Source organism: Macaca thibetana, chromosome 1, assembly GCF_024542745.1.
Source record: "Macaca thibetana thibetana isolate TM-01 chromosome 1, ASM2454274v1, whole genome shotgun sequence".
Lineage (NCBI taxonomy): Eukaryota > Metazoa > Chordata > Mammalia > Primates > Cercopithecidae > Macaca > Macaca thibetana.
Window position 1 is genome coordinate 15516508 of NC_065578.1, and position 16656 is coordinate 15533163.

The 16656-nt window shown below is 54.1% G+C and overlaps 1 protein-coding gene across 4 annotated transcripts in view; it reads right to left on the minus strand.

Annotated features, from left to right (window-relative positions):
* PAX7 (paired box 7) overlaps window positions 1–16656 on the minus strand; it is a 114676-nt gene that overhangs the window by 14029 nt on the left and 83991 nt on the right. The gene's annotated exons all lie outside the window — the stretch shown is intronic.

Here is a 16656-nt window from a genome sequence, read left to right on the forward strand (position 1 = left end):
TCCAGGCAGGGCAGCGTCTAAGCTAATGGGACAGGACCCAACTGGAGAGCGGCGGGAGGGGAGAACACTCACCGATGAAGACCACAGGGCCTGAGTCATATATTGGTCAGTTCATGGACTCCTCAAGCAGATGGGGTATCATTACTCCCATTATGCAGATGGGGAAATTGAGACACGGGGAAGCAAAAGGACTCAGCCGCAACCACACAGCTAGTAAGTGGCAGAGCTGGGATTTGCACCCGGGCCTCCCGGGTCCCTAGCTGTGCTCTTTCCCTGCCACCAACTGTGCTGGAGAGCACACAAGGAGAGGTTTGGCAACCTCACTGCACAGAGCCCTACGGGCCTAAATGACCCTCGCTGGTCTCTGGCTTCCCGGGGACCTCTAGGGCTCCCCTCTTGGCCTGCAGAAGCAGAAAGCATTGGCCCACAGTTAGGAGCACAGCTGAGGTCCGGAGCCTGCAAACTTTTCAACTTGAGGAAGTTCAGGTTTGATGCAGTAATCCACCCCCCTCAAGAATGCTAAGGCCTCTCCCCGGGTGGGTTTGACTTTTTTCCGGGTGACCTTGCTTTCACTAATGTATTACTTCTTGGTACGTTACCGTTACTAACTCAAAATCAATACCGACCTCCACATCTGTAAGGTTTTATCTGAAGGCAAATCTCAGGGCTGTCCGTCAGGCTGACAGACAGCCGTCCCTTCCTCTCCCTTCCTCCTCCATTTCCCCCAACCTGCCATGGCCCCTACCCCGCCCCCAACCCCTTCCTCTCCCTCTGCTCCAAATCAGTCCCAGCCTCGACCAGACTAAATCAATAAGAGGCCAGCCTCACCCTCCCTTCCGCCCGCTGGGGAGAGGCTTGCTGGTTTGGGGGTGGGGGCCCCCCTTCCACAGCCTCTGCTTACCTCCCTCTCCCCCGGGACGTGCTGGCCCGTTCCCCTACTTTAAAAGAAGGGGATGGGAAAAATGTAATTAATTCCCTCCGTTCCTGAGCTGGCCCCGAGGGCCTGGGACTGAGGAGGCTGAGCTTCGAGATCTGCACCCTCTGTGATAACCGAACGTGGCTTTGGGAGCGCGGCTGCAATTAGAAGGGGCAATCGTCATCACTGGGGCTCTATGGCAGGGTTTGTGGTGGGTGGGTGGGGGCCGCAGCAGGGTGCAGAGGGAGAGGGAGGCACAGGGCCCACAGACTGAAGGTCAGGATAGGGGTGGGGGTCAGGAATCAGGTCAAGGCTGCAGGGACCAGCGGCAGGTCACGGAGCCCCACCTCTGCACTGAGAAGGACCCCGAGGCTCTAAGAGGGACAACAGTTTCCCCGAGGGCACTGGGCCTGGGCCAGTCAGTGCTCAGAAGGGCTTTTCTGCAGCATGGGGGCCAGAATATCTGCCCTGACTAGCTGTGACCCTGGGCAATCTCTTTAACCTTCTGTGCCTCAGTTTTCTCATCTATAAAATGGGTATGATGATAATCGTAGCTACCTAGAGAGTTATTTTAAGGATTAAGTGAGTAAATGTACACTGGATGTACCATGCCTGCTGCATTGTTAGTTCCCGGTAAATATCAGCTGTCCTCCTCCCCTTCCTTTTTCAACTCCTTGACATCTCTTCTGCCAGGATTAGAAGGGAAGAGGCAGGTGGCTCAGGGACCTCGCCTGAGATGGAAATGAGCACTTGGAAGCGGACTCTGGGAACACCTCTCGGTCAGGGCCATGCAGTTTTTCATCTTTTTCTGCCACGGGGGCCACCACCCAAGGGGTGCTTTCTGAATGAAGCATTGCTCTGTCCCCTTAGAACTGTTCCGTCCCCATGCAGAAGCTGGGGCCTGCACACTGGAAAGGGAGCCAGGAGTGTGTGGCTTTGACAAGTTGCACCCCGCTCTGGCCTGAATGTGCTCCCCTGTAGAAAGAAGGAACCATCGAAGCACAAATCCTTGGAGTCTCCCAGTCTCAGCTGAGCAAGGCCTAGAATCCGCACAAATCCACAACACACACTGCACAGGGCAGCCCACACCACACCCTGCAGAACACGCACCTGAATCCAGGACGATGAGTTCACTGGAAACATCTCTGGTCCCGATCGTCCAGTAGCCTTTCATCAGAGCCCCAGTTATCTAGCAGCATAGTGTTGCCCATCTGCATGCCCACTTTCTCAAACTCATCCAACACACACACACGCACACACTTGCATGTAAATACACCCAAATATGCACATGGAAAGTGGGAGGCAACTTGGAGTTTGCTGCATGTTCACAGATGCGGAAACTGAGGCTCAAAGAGGGGGAGTGACTTGGCACCCCCGGGGTTACTGCCACTCCCTCCTGCCCCCAGTCTTGGGTGTGGTTCCAAAAGGATCTGCTGGCTTGACCCACAGAGCACTTTTATCTCCAAGCCTCAGGTCCACCTCCAGCCCTGGCTCACCATTTTGACTTCCACAAGAGGTGAGAAAAGGAGAAATTTTCAGAGCCATCTGTTCCCGTTGTCAGAACACAGCTTGCCAGGAGTAGAAGGCATTGTCTGTCTGAATTGCATGGAAGTGTCTCTATGGACCAAGAACTGTCCCCAGACTGGGAGATGACCTGGGGCAGCCCAGCTCACAACTTGCCTTGGTTCCTAAGGGTCTGGGGCCTGGAATCCACCTCTACCTCCAAGCAGATCCTGTCAGAGCAGGCTGAGGACTGGGCAAGAGGGACGGGCGGGCAGCTCCCCTGGGTCTGTCTGCTCCATCACTGGTTCTCCATCTTGACTGTCCACTGGAATCACTGGGGAGTCTGGGGGGTCAGGAGTTTTTTTGTTTTGTTTTGTTTTTTTGAGACGGAGTTTCACTCTTGCTGCCCAGGCTGGAGTACAGTGGCGCAATCTTGGCTCACCGCAACCTCCACCTCCCAGGATTCTCCTGGCTCAGCCCCCCGAGTAGCTGGGATTACAGGCTAATTTCTTTCTTTTAGTAGAGATGGGGTTTCTCCATGTTGGTCAGGCTGGTCTCAAACTCCTGACCTCAGGTGATCTGGCTGCCTTGGCCTCCCACAGTGCTGGGATTACAGGCGTGAGCCACCGTGCCCAGTCAGGTTGGGAGTTTTTTAAGCTCCCGGGTGATTCTAATGAGCAGCCAAGTTTGGGAGCCACTAGTCTCAAGACATCACTGTGAATTGCCACACACACGTAATACCATGACACATCTATATTCATACAGGCGAAGATATGGGATGCACACAAAACACACCCAGACACCCACGCAGGAAGACACACACATTACAGATGCACCAACAGGAACACGCAGAGAATGACATCCATGAAAACCCACACATACACGCCCCGCTGGCCACAGATCCACCGGCCTCCCCGACACACACACACAGAGGTACACAGACCCTCATGCACCCACACACTGCCACCCCACAACTCCGCCTTTGCCAGCTCATTCACACAAACCTGTGTGCCCCTTCACCCTCCTCCAGCCCCCAGGGGACACCCAGACACACACATGTCCCTGCTGGCGGCTGCCTGTCCCCAGCCCCACACTGAGATTAGTGCAAGCTAGAAATCACCTACCCAGGCAGCTGCTCACCCTCGCTCCCTCTCCTCTCAATTCTCCACTAAGAGGATCTGGACCCTCCCTCTCCTTCCCCCCTGTGGACAGCGGTAATGGGCTTCGGGTGCTGACTTGGAGCTTCCAAACAAGATTTCCTGCAGGTCTCCCTGTCCCCCACCTTCCACTTCAGCTTCCATCTCTGCTTATGGCCTCCACACGCCACCCCCTCCACTACCAGCATCTCACACCGAAGCCCTGCACCTGCCTTGTGGGCAAGAGGCTCCCCTTCCCTCTGACTCCTGGTTCCCTTTCATTTTCACCCTTGAAGCCTTCCACGAATGCTTTTCTAAGCCTGGCTGATGGCATTCTCTTGCACAAGCACAGCACTTTACAGTTTGTGAAGTATTTCCCTTTAAGCCTCATAACGACTCTGGGAAGCACTGTTACTCCCTTTTTCAGATGAGAAGACTGAGGCTTTGCAGCTCACCCAGAATCCCCTGGGGGATGAGTGGCAGGATCGGGGCAAGGACCCTTGACTCTTGACTTCTGGTCTGATGCTAAAAGGCGATCGCCTTGTGCCTGGCTGTGGCCTTCATTTACCATAGGTGGCTTAGGGTCATTTATTAACTGAGTGTTAACTCAGTGTGTGTGTGTTTGTGTGTATGTGCCTGCGTGAGACAGAGAGGGAGAGAGAGTGTGTGCATGTGTGAGTACTGTATGTGCATGTGTGAGTACTGTGTGTTCATGCATGCTTGTGCACATGGAAGTACTGCATGTGTGTTGTATGGATGCTTCTAAGTCCTTGTGTGACGTGTGAGCATTGTGTCTTTGCATGTGCCTGGGTGTTATACATGCATGGGAGTATTGTATGTGCATGTGTAGAATTTTTGTGTGCATGTGCAAGTACTTGTGTGTGTATGTGTGAATTTTGTATGTGTGCTTGAGTATTGTGTGCATGAACATTGTGTGTGCATAATTATTGTATGTGCACACAGTAGCTACTACTGTGTGTGCATGTGTGAGTGTTGCCTGCGCGTGTGTGTGCATGTGAGCATTGCACATGTATGGGGCACAGATCCTGTGTGCCCCAACCCAGAGTACAGGCTGAAGCTTGGGGACCTTGGAAGCGCAGAGGATACATGGTGAACACCGCGTCATTGCCATCTCTGACTAGGGTAGGGGCTACCCACCCACAACCCTGTTGCGGTTTCTCCTCCTCCCACGTGCAGTTTGATACACAGACTTGGAAAGACTCATGAGGCCGGCTCTGTCTGAGTGAAGAGGAAAGCACAGGGGGTAATTTGTGAAACTGCAGCAGAAGACATCCGACTGAGACTTTGTCTACTGTGTGAGGGAGAGACCCTGGGAGGTGCAGCCAAAAGAGGCTGTGAGGTTCCTGTGTTCAAGCCTTACCCCGTGGAAACTTTCAGTCTCACTAAGGCCCAACCCTCCGCCTGGGAACAGACTGAGCCTCACCCTGTTTGTTGTTTTCTTGTGGCCATGACGTGCCTGGATTTGGCAGGAGCTGCCTGGGGACAGACTTGGCGTCTTATTCCCAGTGCTTGGGACACAGAAGGCACCCAACAAACATTTGCTAAGCGAGGAAATTCACGAATGAAGAAACAAATTTATCTTTTTATCCTGAGCACAGGGTCTAGCACAGAGTTGGTTGAAGGAAAAGAAAAAATTGAGGGGTCATATGGCAAACATCCACCAACCCAGTGGGTTTCTAAGAGCCCCCTCCCCATCCCAGGGGTCCTTGGAGGCTTTTAGTTAAGGACTGTCTGGAGGTGAGGTGGGAGCGGAGGGAGGAACGGAATGGCTTTCCACTCATTGTCCAAGAAGTCAAAGACACACACGCGCGCGCGCACACACACACACACACACACTCTTCCAATGTCTGTTTTATAAGATGTCTAGAGGTGAGGTGGGGGTGGAGGGAGGAACAGAATAGCTTTTCACTCATTGTCCAAGAAGTCAAAGACACACACACACACACACACAAACGCAAACACACACACACTCTTCCAATGTCTGTTTTATAAGATGTCTAGAGGTCAGGTGGGGGTGGAGGGAGGAACAGAATGGCTTTACACTCATTGTCCAAGAAGTCAAAGACGCACACACACACACACACACAGACACACACTTTTCCAATGTCCGTTTTACAAGATGTCAATCTCCAAATATCTGGAAACATCTAGAAATATCTGGAAACACCAGATGAAGGCTTTGCCCCTCATCCAGGGCAGATCTTTGGGTCGGCCTGAGTCTGAAGGTGCCCATGCCAGGATGGGTCCAAGGGCTCAGGGTCCCTGGTGGGCACTGGCGCTAAAAGGGTGTAGTGAGATTCAGAAACCATCTCTGATGGCTCGATAAATGGCGGACGAGGGATTAGAGCGACTCTGCTCGGAGCGGCGGGGCTTGGGGGGAAGGGGCCGATCGCCGGGAAAGATATGACTATTTAAAGATAATGATTGCATAAATTTAATTAGCACACTTTCACGCGGCAAATGGCCGTTTTGTAATTAATGTATCTGGCCTTACTAAGCATGAAAGATCCCATCTCCTCCCCCTCCCTTCCCTGCTCCCCCTCCTCTGCAGTCCTAATGAAAGACAGAGAGCAAGTGACAGAAACAGTTTGTCAGCGGCTCCAGGTGTCAGGGGCCTAATTGGCCGAGCTGAGGGGAGGAGGGGCAGGCAGGAGGAAGGAGAGGGGAGGGAGGAGGGCCTCCTTGACTCTGGTCCCCCGCCCAGGTTGGAAAAGGAGGAGGTCTGGGCTCTCAGGCCCCCTGGCGTGGCGGAGTTGGGGCGGGGGGCATCTCCACCTCAGTAATTGGTGGAGACGAGGATGCAGATTGGCTGTGGCAGGGACTGAGCAGTGGCAGGGAGGCCTTGTTAGTACCTGGGCAGACAAGCTGGCACATATCACAATGTGTTAAGGACTCAGGGCCGTGATAGCTCAGGCCCAGCTTGCCCCCTCCCAGGAACAAAATCCCTTCAGTGGAATGAATGAACAAATAAGCCTCAGTTTCCCCATTTGTAAAATGGCCCCTGGTTATACAGAGGCTCACATGGAAAAAGGATCATAGCCTTAAGCACTTACTATGTGCATCACCTACTAGGTACAGGTGGGCCGCCAGCCCCTCCTCCCCACATCAGGTCGAAGACGTACATTTTCACCTCTCTGAAATCAGGATGCGTAGTGCCTTCATCACTGCCTCGCTGTGGCTATGTGGCTGCGTAGCTGTGTGGAAAGCTTTTGTTCCCACCTTCTGATAGGATCAAGGAAGGGCCAGCATCAGATGTCTTAGATTCAATGAAATATGAAATATAATGAAAAATGGCTGTTCTGTTTTCAAGATCAGGAAACGGAGGCTCTAGAAAGCTAAATAATTTGCCCCAGTCTCCACAATTAGTAAGCACTGGGGTTTGGACTTGAACTCAAAAGTTGTAAACAGAAAGTCGATTCTCTTCCCAGTGTCCACCCAGGGGCCTTGCTGCAGGGCCAGCTCAGTACCTCCTCCTACCCCCACGGTACCGTCCTCTGAAGGATAACTAAGGTGTTTGACTGGCTTCATGGGACAGTCTCTAGTTAAGGGGGTGCACCTGTCAATTGCAGTGCTGTCCCTCAAAGTCAGGGATTGGTTTCTTGGGTGACCTGGTAATGGAGCATACAGAGAGGGTTTGAGCTACCATGCCCGCACCGTGCCATGGCCATGTTGGAGCTCTGCTGATGGTGGCTGTGTACATCTCACCTCTCTGACCATGACCCTCCACTGCCTTCACCAGCTGCCTCTGCAGCCCGCTGCCAACCTTAGCCACTGGCCTGTCCCCCAGCGAGGGGAAGGCAGAGCAGGGAGGCCTTGAGCCAGCCTCGGCTGGTGGAGTGGGGCCCAGTCAGCCCTCTCCCAGACCAAATTCAATTTCGAAGCTTAATGAGTTTGCAGAGAAGCCGGGTGAGCCCGCTGACGCCACTCCTTGCCGGCTGGGTGGTTCCCGGCTGGGCCACCGAGCGCGCAGTGGCCTGAGCCGGGAGAACCCTGGGCCCCATCGAGAGTGGCGGGGGCACTGAGCGAGTGAAAAATGTCAGAGCAAATTGCTCTTGACAGCGTTAATATCTGCACCTCATAGCAATAATTACATGTAAATAAATAGCAAAATCACACTCAGCTGGAGGCAGCTTGGGGAGGACAGACGCTGCTAAGGACCAGCTGGGGACCCGAATGCTTTGCTCCGCTCTTTTTCTTCCTTCTTAGAGTCTCTGCTCCCTCTCTCCCCTTCAACCAGGCTCTTGCTGCAACACAGAGCAAGAACCTCAAGATCCTGGCTGTGCATATTCAAAATGGAAGGGAAAAAGAAAGCATTTTGGTACCCCTCCCCAATGGGTGCAATGAACCTCCCAGTTTTTCTGTCTTATATCCCTGTGCATCTTATTCCATCTCCAGGTCTCTGCTGAGAGATGTCTCTGAAATCCACATCTCTGCCCAACCTCTGTTCTGGATGCGTTTGTGTCTCTCTCCTGATCTTGACCTACAAAGAGCTACCTCTGACCCAGGTCCTCCTCCTGCATTCCCTGTTTCTGTCTACGATGCTTCACCTTCTTGGTCACTCAGACTTCAGACATCCCAGTCATCTTTGATCCCCTCTCAGTGCCCATATTCAGTCGTCCATCATGTGCCATGCAAAGTCACAAGCTGAACATGGCGCAACTTCCTGGAGAGGAGTCAACTTGACATGATGCCAGCTTATTCCATTATTATGACCCAACTTACATGGCTCCGCAGTGGCAAAGAATGCCTCCCAAAGAGAATACGTGAAACTCTATGTGACACCCCACCCCCAGGGCGTCAGGGGGAACATACTCAACTATTATCCCGGGTGTTTGAAGAGAAGTTTGAGAAGCCCTGTGAGCACCAGATGGCCATTCCTTAGAGAGCATCAAGGCTAAGGAAGCAGCTGGAAGCATTCTAGGATTTCCTACCAGATTCACCTCTCGCTGCCACGTTTGGGGGCCCATTCATTTGTTGTCTTGGTTTTGTCCAACTGGACTATGAAGCCTGCAAGAGCAGAAACCATGTCTTATCAGTGCCTGAATTTACAGTTCTTAGCAAAAGGCCCTTGGAGGGGTTTGAGGGAGGAAGAAAGGAGACAAAAATAAAGGAGGTGAAGGGTAAGAAGGAAAGGAAAGGTGGACAAAGACAGAAGATGCAAAGGAAAAAGCTGCAGCCCAGGAAGGTGACACAACTCAAAATGAGCCCCGGCATACCTGTTTACCCAGGTCTGATTTGGAGTTTCCCTCTCCCCTTCCCAGATGGACCCAGGAGCTCTTTCGGCAGAGATCCAGCCTCCCTCCTGCTCCCTGCTTGCACTGTAGAAAGTTCCCACGAGTTAGGGCTTCCGGGGCCCTGGGAGAAGGAACACAGACAGCCCTTCCAGATACGTCGACGCCCTGCCGCCTCACCCACACAGGGCAGGGAACGCAGGCTCCATTCTTTGCAAAACAAATATCTTCTCCGGAGCAGCCCCCGCGTCCCACACCTTCTTGTTTAGCTCACCGACTAATCCACTTATCGAGGATAAAGCGCTTGTGAATCCCCATTTGATAAAGGCAGCTACGAAATTAGCAAAAACGTGCCCACGGCATCCACGTACCAAACAAACAAGAGGCTGGGGACGGTGCGGAGAGATGTTGTCTCAGTTCAGTCCCCGGGCCCTGAGAGATGCGGGAGGAGATAGTGGTTTTTTTGCTGGCGATGCAGGCTGGGGAGGCGATGCCGCGGGTTATACGGGGAAGGGGTTGGGCAAATGGAGTCCCCGCCTTATCCTATACTGCATGCACCCCAACTCCAACCAGGGCTCCCCGCTCTGATTACGACCCCACTCCATGACCCTGGTGCTGACCACACTTCCAAGGTCAGCCATCCATAACCCTAAGCTAATATTTCTTTAATGCTGTCCCCATGTCAGGTAGTATTCTAAGCATTTCAGTGAGTTAACCCAGTTACTCCTCACAACAGCCCTGGGAAGCAGGCCCAACCCTATGTCATGCACATTTGATAGATGAGCAAATGGAGGCACAGAGAGGTCAAGTCACTTGCCCAAGATTACACAGCTGGTAACCATTGCCACCAACTTAGATAATACTCTCCAATTTAACACGACCAATTCTAACTCCAACCTTGATCCCTATCTCTGATAGCAGTCCCCCAAACCATGCCAACGCCCCTAATCATGACTCTCCTTTGAAGTAACCATGGTCTGCTTCTCTGCCACTCTGCACAGGGCCTTCAAGTTGCTGAAGGCTGTGTTTCCAGACATGGTCTGACAACTGCCAGGTTCTCCTGCCTGCATCACTGACAGAGCAGAAATGGTTCTTTTCACCCCCACATCCACCATTAGCAGCTCTGGTATCAAGACTGTGTGGGGCTCCTCAGAGGCCCCCAGCAGTCTCTCTGCTTTGCCCCAGGGAGCTATGGGATCTCTGCTGGCACGGCCTCCTGAGCACAGCAGCAGGACTACTGCCACCTTCAGAGAGCCAGGGAAACTGAGGCTTAGAGGGAAACTCAGCCACGGCCATGTGGCTCATCTGAGAGTGTCCTTGAGGAAGGGTCTGCTCTCTGCTGCTGGTGGCTACAGGGGGTCCAGGGAGAGGGAGGAACCAGGAACGGATTCTGGAAGCTCAGTCCCTGCACTGCCCACCCACCGCCACCTCTGGCTTGGGGAGGAGGGGCTGGTCCCAGGCCTTGGAGGTGGGGACATTAATCACAGGGTAGCACCTGTCAGGGTGGCATCTGGAACTAAAGGAAAACACTTGGCAAAAGGGCAGGACTTCTCACCCTGGGCTCTGAGGGCTCTGAGACCCACCACCGCCACACTGGGAGGCCAGGGCATCTGGGGTTCAGGCCTGGGCAGCCCCCATGCATGGGAAAAGGTCCTCGCCATGGACACCTGGACTGGGAGTGGGAGAAGAGGCTGGAGGGAGTGTGGAGAGATGCTGGGTCTGGAAGAGACGCTCCTCTGGGCCTCGGAAGGATTTGGGGTTCCCTCCCAGGCCCCTTCCTTCCTCTGTCCTCTGCTGTTCAGGGTGGCCCACTTTGAGTCATCGCAGGGAGCTTATGGAGCATCTGACAGCTGGGAGGAGGGGAAGGCATGAGAGGTCATCCTTTAGTGCTTCTCAAACATCCACAGGCACGTAGAGAGTCGGAGGGACCTCGTTAAAGTGCAGAACAGACTTGGAGTAGCAAGGGTCTGCTCCAGACCCTGCCTGTTCTGGCAGCCCAGCTTGGAGGAGATAATTGAGTATCTGGATAAACCAGGAGTTTTGGTTCCAACATTGTCCCTTGCTGCTGACCATGCAGTTCACCTCTCTGAGTCTGCAAATGGGTACAATGATTCCAAGCCCTTAGGGCTCAGGGAGGACCAAATAGCTAATAGGAGTAGAGGCGCCTTTGCCAACTGCCAAACCAATGTGGTGTGGCATGACTGCTACTGAGATCAGTAACCATGCTGGGATGCCAACTCCACTTCTTTGGGGGTCAAAGCAGAGTATGACTCCAGTTGGGACAGCTGTTTCACCCCAGAGACCTAGACAAGGAGAATGAGGTTGGCTGGGGTTGGAGCCACAACCCAGGGGGCTCAGGGAAGGATGCTGTGGAGTTCCAGGGCCGGAGGAGGGCATTATCTATGCCCAAGAAGGGAAGGGAGCCCCTTGCGGGGGAGGCTCTGGAACTTCTGCCCCTGTGCATCATGTCTCAATTTCAGCCTGGACGTGTCCCCTTTGCGATAAGACATTTGCCAGGACTCTCACGGGACCTTAATCCTCCGATGCCGCTGGTCAGAGACCCCTGGGGAGATGAGAGGGTCACATTCATTTGGCCTCAGGCCAGTTCCACTGGCAGTCCCCAGGGCCTGGGGGCTGGGTTCTGAGAGCACACGCAGTTTCCTGTCCTCCAGAGCCCCAGTCCTCACGCAGCAGGATGGAGGGACAGGAGCGGGACAGGAGTAGGGCAGGGGCGGATCTCCCTCAAAAGCCCCACCCAGGTCTCCTGTCTCCTCATCCAGGACTCATTCACCCACACGGGTTGCCTCTTTTGGATGCTTGAAAAGATTCCCCAGGGCTCTGTGTCGAAGCAGAAGTTACCTGAGCCACTGGGAGCAGAGGCACGGATGACCGCACATGCTGCAAACCAACCTCGTGCAATAAGGCCATTGCTGCACCCACTGTGCCCTCGGAAAGCCCTGCTAACTCCTGAGTCTTTTTGGACGGTGAAAGTGTGCAGGAGCATTGTGAGTCTCTCTTTTTGCAAAATGAGACAGCCAGTTAACTCTTTCTACGTGTCTTCTAGCTCTGAGATTGCTGGGGAGGGGGATCTCAGGTCATTTCAAGCAGACACTCCCTCCAACTTGTTTTCTAAAGAAAAGAAGGGTCAGCTGAGCATGGTGGCTCATGCCTGTAATCCCAGCACTTTGGGAGGCTGAGGCGGGAGGATCAGGAGCTCGAGACCAGCCTGGCCAACATGGTGAAACCCTGTCTCTACTAAAAATGCAAACATTAGCCGGGCGTGGTGGCGCATGTCTGTAATCCCAGCTACTCGGGAGGCTGAGGCAGGAGAATCGCTTGAATCTGAGAGGCGGAGGTTGCAGTGGGCCGAGATCGAGCCACTGCACTCCAGCCTGGGCAATAGAGCCAGACTCCGTCTCAAAAAAAAAAGGAAGGAAGGAAGGAAGGAAAGAAGGAAGGAAGGAAAGAAGGAAGGAAGGAAGGAGGGAGGGAGGGAAGGAAGGAAGGGTGGGTCAAGGCGTGGATACCACTGGGGTGCACGGGGACCCTCAGGTGCACTGAGGTTAGGGAGGCCTTCGACAGATCCCCATGTGAGGTTGACAAGGTGGAAGCTCGCTAATCCATGCTTTGGATGTGCTAGGCCTGGGACTGGCTGCCTTGCACTGTACCTTTTTAAAAAATACACATTTCCCGAGTCCCACCATGGAGCAACAATAACAGCCTCTCAGGGTGGAGTCTGCGAATTAAGATTTTTAACAGGTCTCCCAGATCATTTCGAGGCTCGGGTTTAGGAACCACTGACTCTAGCTCAATCGCCCCACCCTGCAAGGACTCACCCTCCAACCATTTTGGCAGGTATGGCCTGGATTCTGCTTGCACCCCGCTCTGAGCAGAGATGGGACGCTCCCTGCTTTCCAAAGTTACCCCTTCCATCCCTGGCCAGCTCCGAGTGAACTCAGCTCAGCTGAATTCTGCCTCCACAGGACATGTGCCTCCAGCCATCATCCCAAACATGCTGGCTCTCCTGTCCCTGACACCCCCATGGAGGTTCAGGTGGGATCATGATGGCTCCCTTTTGGCCTCACTTTACATAATCTCATCTCCTGTCCCTCTGGAATCTCCACAGTGTCGAACCATAGCTTGCCAAGGAGGGTGGTCAGACAGCAGAGCCGGGGCTCTAGGTGGTCTGTCCAGTGAGTCGGGCCAGCTGGCCCTCAAGACGGTATTTCCCCCACTAAGAGGGTGCTGCAGACCCTTCCCAGGCCTCCCTCCTCTTTGGAGGCTTCTGGTTCACCCTTTGTCTGCTTGCTTGTCTGTGGGTGGACTAACTGGAAGGTTCTTGAGGGCAGAGGCCAGGTTTAGCTCACCTGGCATCCTCTGTGCACAGAATGGGGCACAGAATAGACCCTCAGGAGAGCCCAGGGCATTCTCGCAGCTGTTTATTGGGCACCTACTCCGTGCCAGGCTTTGTGCTGGGGACACAAGCCAAGAGCCTAGGGTCCTTGCATTAGAGGGAGAGAGCGGTATCCAAAAAGTCAGAAACCAGAGGCAAAGCTGCTACCCAGGGGAATACAAGGGACATGGGAGGGGGCCTGGCCACCAGAGCCAGGTCAGGGCAAACTTCTGGAGGAAACGACCTCTGAACTGAGACCAGAGAGATGAGCAGGGCTGGCTAAGCGAGGAGAGCGGGGGCGAGAAGGTTCTAGGTGGAGGGAAGGGCAAGTGCATTGGTGGAGAAGGCCCTAAGGAACGGATGGGGAACGGGGAGCTCCCGTGGGAGCCTCTCAGCCTTTCTCTCCAGCAGGTAGCAAGGGTCTTGCTTACCGGCTGCCCGTCGACGGCCGAGACCTCGCGACCAAGACTGGACGAGCGAGCGGCGGCTCTGCAGTCTCCGGGGCGGCCAGGCGAGCGGCTGCTCGGGATCCCAGGCCCGGGCAGCGGGAATTAAGCAGGCCGCCGAGCCTGAGGGCGTCCTTATCTCGGGGAGACAGTTGTTGGGAATCACTTTGACTGAGTGGTTTTGTCTCCCCGCATTTTCCACTGTCAGGCGGCCTCGGGCCATGGATCAAAGGCGGCGGCGGCGGCGGCGGCGGAGCGCGGGGAGGGGCGGCCGCGCGGATCCCCCCACCTGACCCTCCCTCCACGCCGCCGCCCCAACCCCCGCCCCGGACCCGGGTCCGCCCGGCCTTGGGAGCCCCTGCCCGGCCCCTGCCTCGGAACCCACTAGAAGTGGAGGAATTCGGAAAGGGGACACGGGGCGGAGGAGACGGCAAGGGGGGCGCGCAGGGGCTGAAGATGGAGGGGGAAGAGGTGTTTGTTGGGTGCGGAGTGAGAGAGACGAAAATGAGAGAGATTAGGGGGAAGAGAACGGGTGGAGGCGAGGCTGGTTACGGGAGGAGACAGGGCGAGAGGGAAATGAGGGTCTGAGAGAAGGGGGTGTGTGGAGAGAGGACTCAGGCTGGAGGTATTCTCAGGGTTATGACGTGGACAGGGAGACAGTGAGCAAGGGGGTGGCGCACAAGGGGTGAAGGGAAATGGGGCGCGAAGGGAGAAAAGAGGAAATGGGGAAAGGAGATAAATAGGAAGCAGAGAGTGTGTGAAAAAAACAAAAAACAAAAAAACAGACGTGGATTTCCCATCAGCTGAACCCAAGAGAAAGTTCTGGGCTGGGAGGGGACAGGGAGGCAAGAAAGGCTGAGGGAGAAAGTGGAAGGCAGGCCTGGCTGGGCTAAGGGGTCGGGGAGGCTGTCCACCCTCATAAGAAAGTGCAGGCCCTTATCACTCAGAAGGCGACAGAGCCACAGAGCGGGGGAGTGACAGGACTGAGGTGCACAGGAATTCGGGCGCACTCAGGACCATCCTTCCAAAGGCCTCCAGCAATGTCCTGGGGGACCAGACCCAGATCTCCGATGCTCTCTGAAGCTCCAAGGGAGGAGCCTCCCCTGCCCTTAGCAGAACTCCCCTGGTGGCCAAGGACACATATCCCCACTGAAAAAGGTGTTGGAGAAATGTGTTCACAGCCGGGGAGAGGGCCAGGAGAGAGAAGGGCCGGTGGGGAAGGTTAGGGAGCCCTGGGGCTGAGGTAGGGGCAGGGCAGGAACCTAGAGTGAGGGGCAAAAAGGAGCGGGGGAACAGGATGGAAAAGGCTGATGGAAAGAAGATGGGAAATGAGTGTGGAAGAGACAGCTGCAAAGGTGCTGAGGGAACATGAATTCTGCAACAGGAGGTCTGCGTCCTGGCCCTGAGCTAACTCACTGTGACCTTGGCCCCTGGTGGCACCTGCTGGAGCCTCAGACCCCATCTGCAAATAGCTACCTCATATTATACTAGCTATTCTCCTGCATGCTTTGCATATATGAACACACTTCTCAGGCTAGCTCTATAAAACGGGAATGATTATTAGCCTCACCTTACAGAAGGGGAAACAGGCAGGGAAGAGCCTGTTTGGGGTCACACAGGTAGGAAGTGACAGTGCTGGGAATTGAGCCCAGGCACTGGGATTCCGGCACGCATCTTGACCCCCCTGCTCTCCTGCCTTAATGAGCAACTTACCCTAGACAAATTATTTAAGCTGCTCCGTGCCTCTGTCCCTACATCTGTAGGACAGAAATAATCATTCCAGCACTTCCTCCACGGGGATGTTATAACGATTAAATGAGATAATTCATGTAGCTGACTTAGCACAGCATCTGGCTTGTGTAAGTGCTAAAACATTTTACTTATTACTATTTAATAATATCTGCGTAGCAATACAGACATACTGTATTACTTATATCAATATATACTTTTAATGTACTGATAAAATGTGGTAACCGCACAGGGAAAGCACAGCTAACCCACCGTGTGGGGGGTATGGTGAAGGAAGGCTTTGTGGAAGGGAGCCAAGTCTTAAAAAATAAGTAGGGGTGGGCTCGAGATGACAATGGGGTGCTGGAGAAGGTGTTTCAGGCCAAGGGAGCAGCAGGTACAAAGGCTTGGAGGCAGAGGCGAGCACGGGTCTCCTTTGGGGACCCTCAAAGTCACCCCCATCTCTCCTACCTGTGATCTTGCCTGGCCTCCCAGGCCCGATTGCCCAACCATCCCGGCGGCCTCCCCCCCGCAGGGGACCCCAGGGACAGGCCTGTGAAACTCTAAGTCGGCCTGCTGTATTAATTGCTAATCTCCCTCATTTTCCTTCCTTCTGTCTGCTGTACTGTCTCGTCCCCAGTCCCTGTGCTAATCAGAAAGAAGGACAAATCCAATATTTGCATTCTTTCCCACCAAGCCAGGCAGCTCTGGAAGGCTAAACCCCGGGCCTGCTGGGCTTCCCAGGAGGCAGGAAGGAGGTGTAGATGTACGACTGAGTGGTGGGCCAGCCCTGCCCGCAGATCTGGAGGCTGTGACTCCCGTGGATGTACAAGTAACCCACAGAATCACTGATTCTGAGCAGGCAAGTTTCCTGCTAGCAGTTGGTCCATCTCTTTCATTGCAGAGATGGGGAAACTGAGGCCCACAGCAGTAAGGCCTATATCAAGATCCCATGGTGGTTCGGAGGCAGAGCCTAGAGGAAACTTGGATCTCCTGAGTTTCCAACCTGTGACCAGGCCCAGAAAGGAAATTGCCTGGGTAGAGAAACCCAGCAAGACTCCTGGAGTTCAATTTCTGTTCAGGGCAAGGAGAGGCGGAAAGGGGAGCATTGTCTTAAGCTCTTACTAGATGCCAGGTATGGAACTCAGTGTTTCACACGAACAATCTCATTTAATTCTCATAAGCCTGCAAGGTGAGTGGCAGAGGCCCCATTTCACAGATGAGTAAATTGAGGCTCTGAGAGCTCATATAACTTGTCTGTGATCACACAGCAAATAAATAG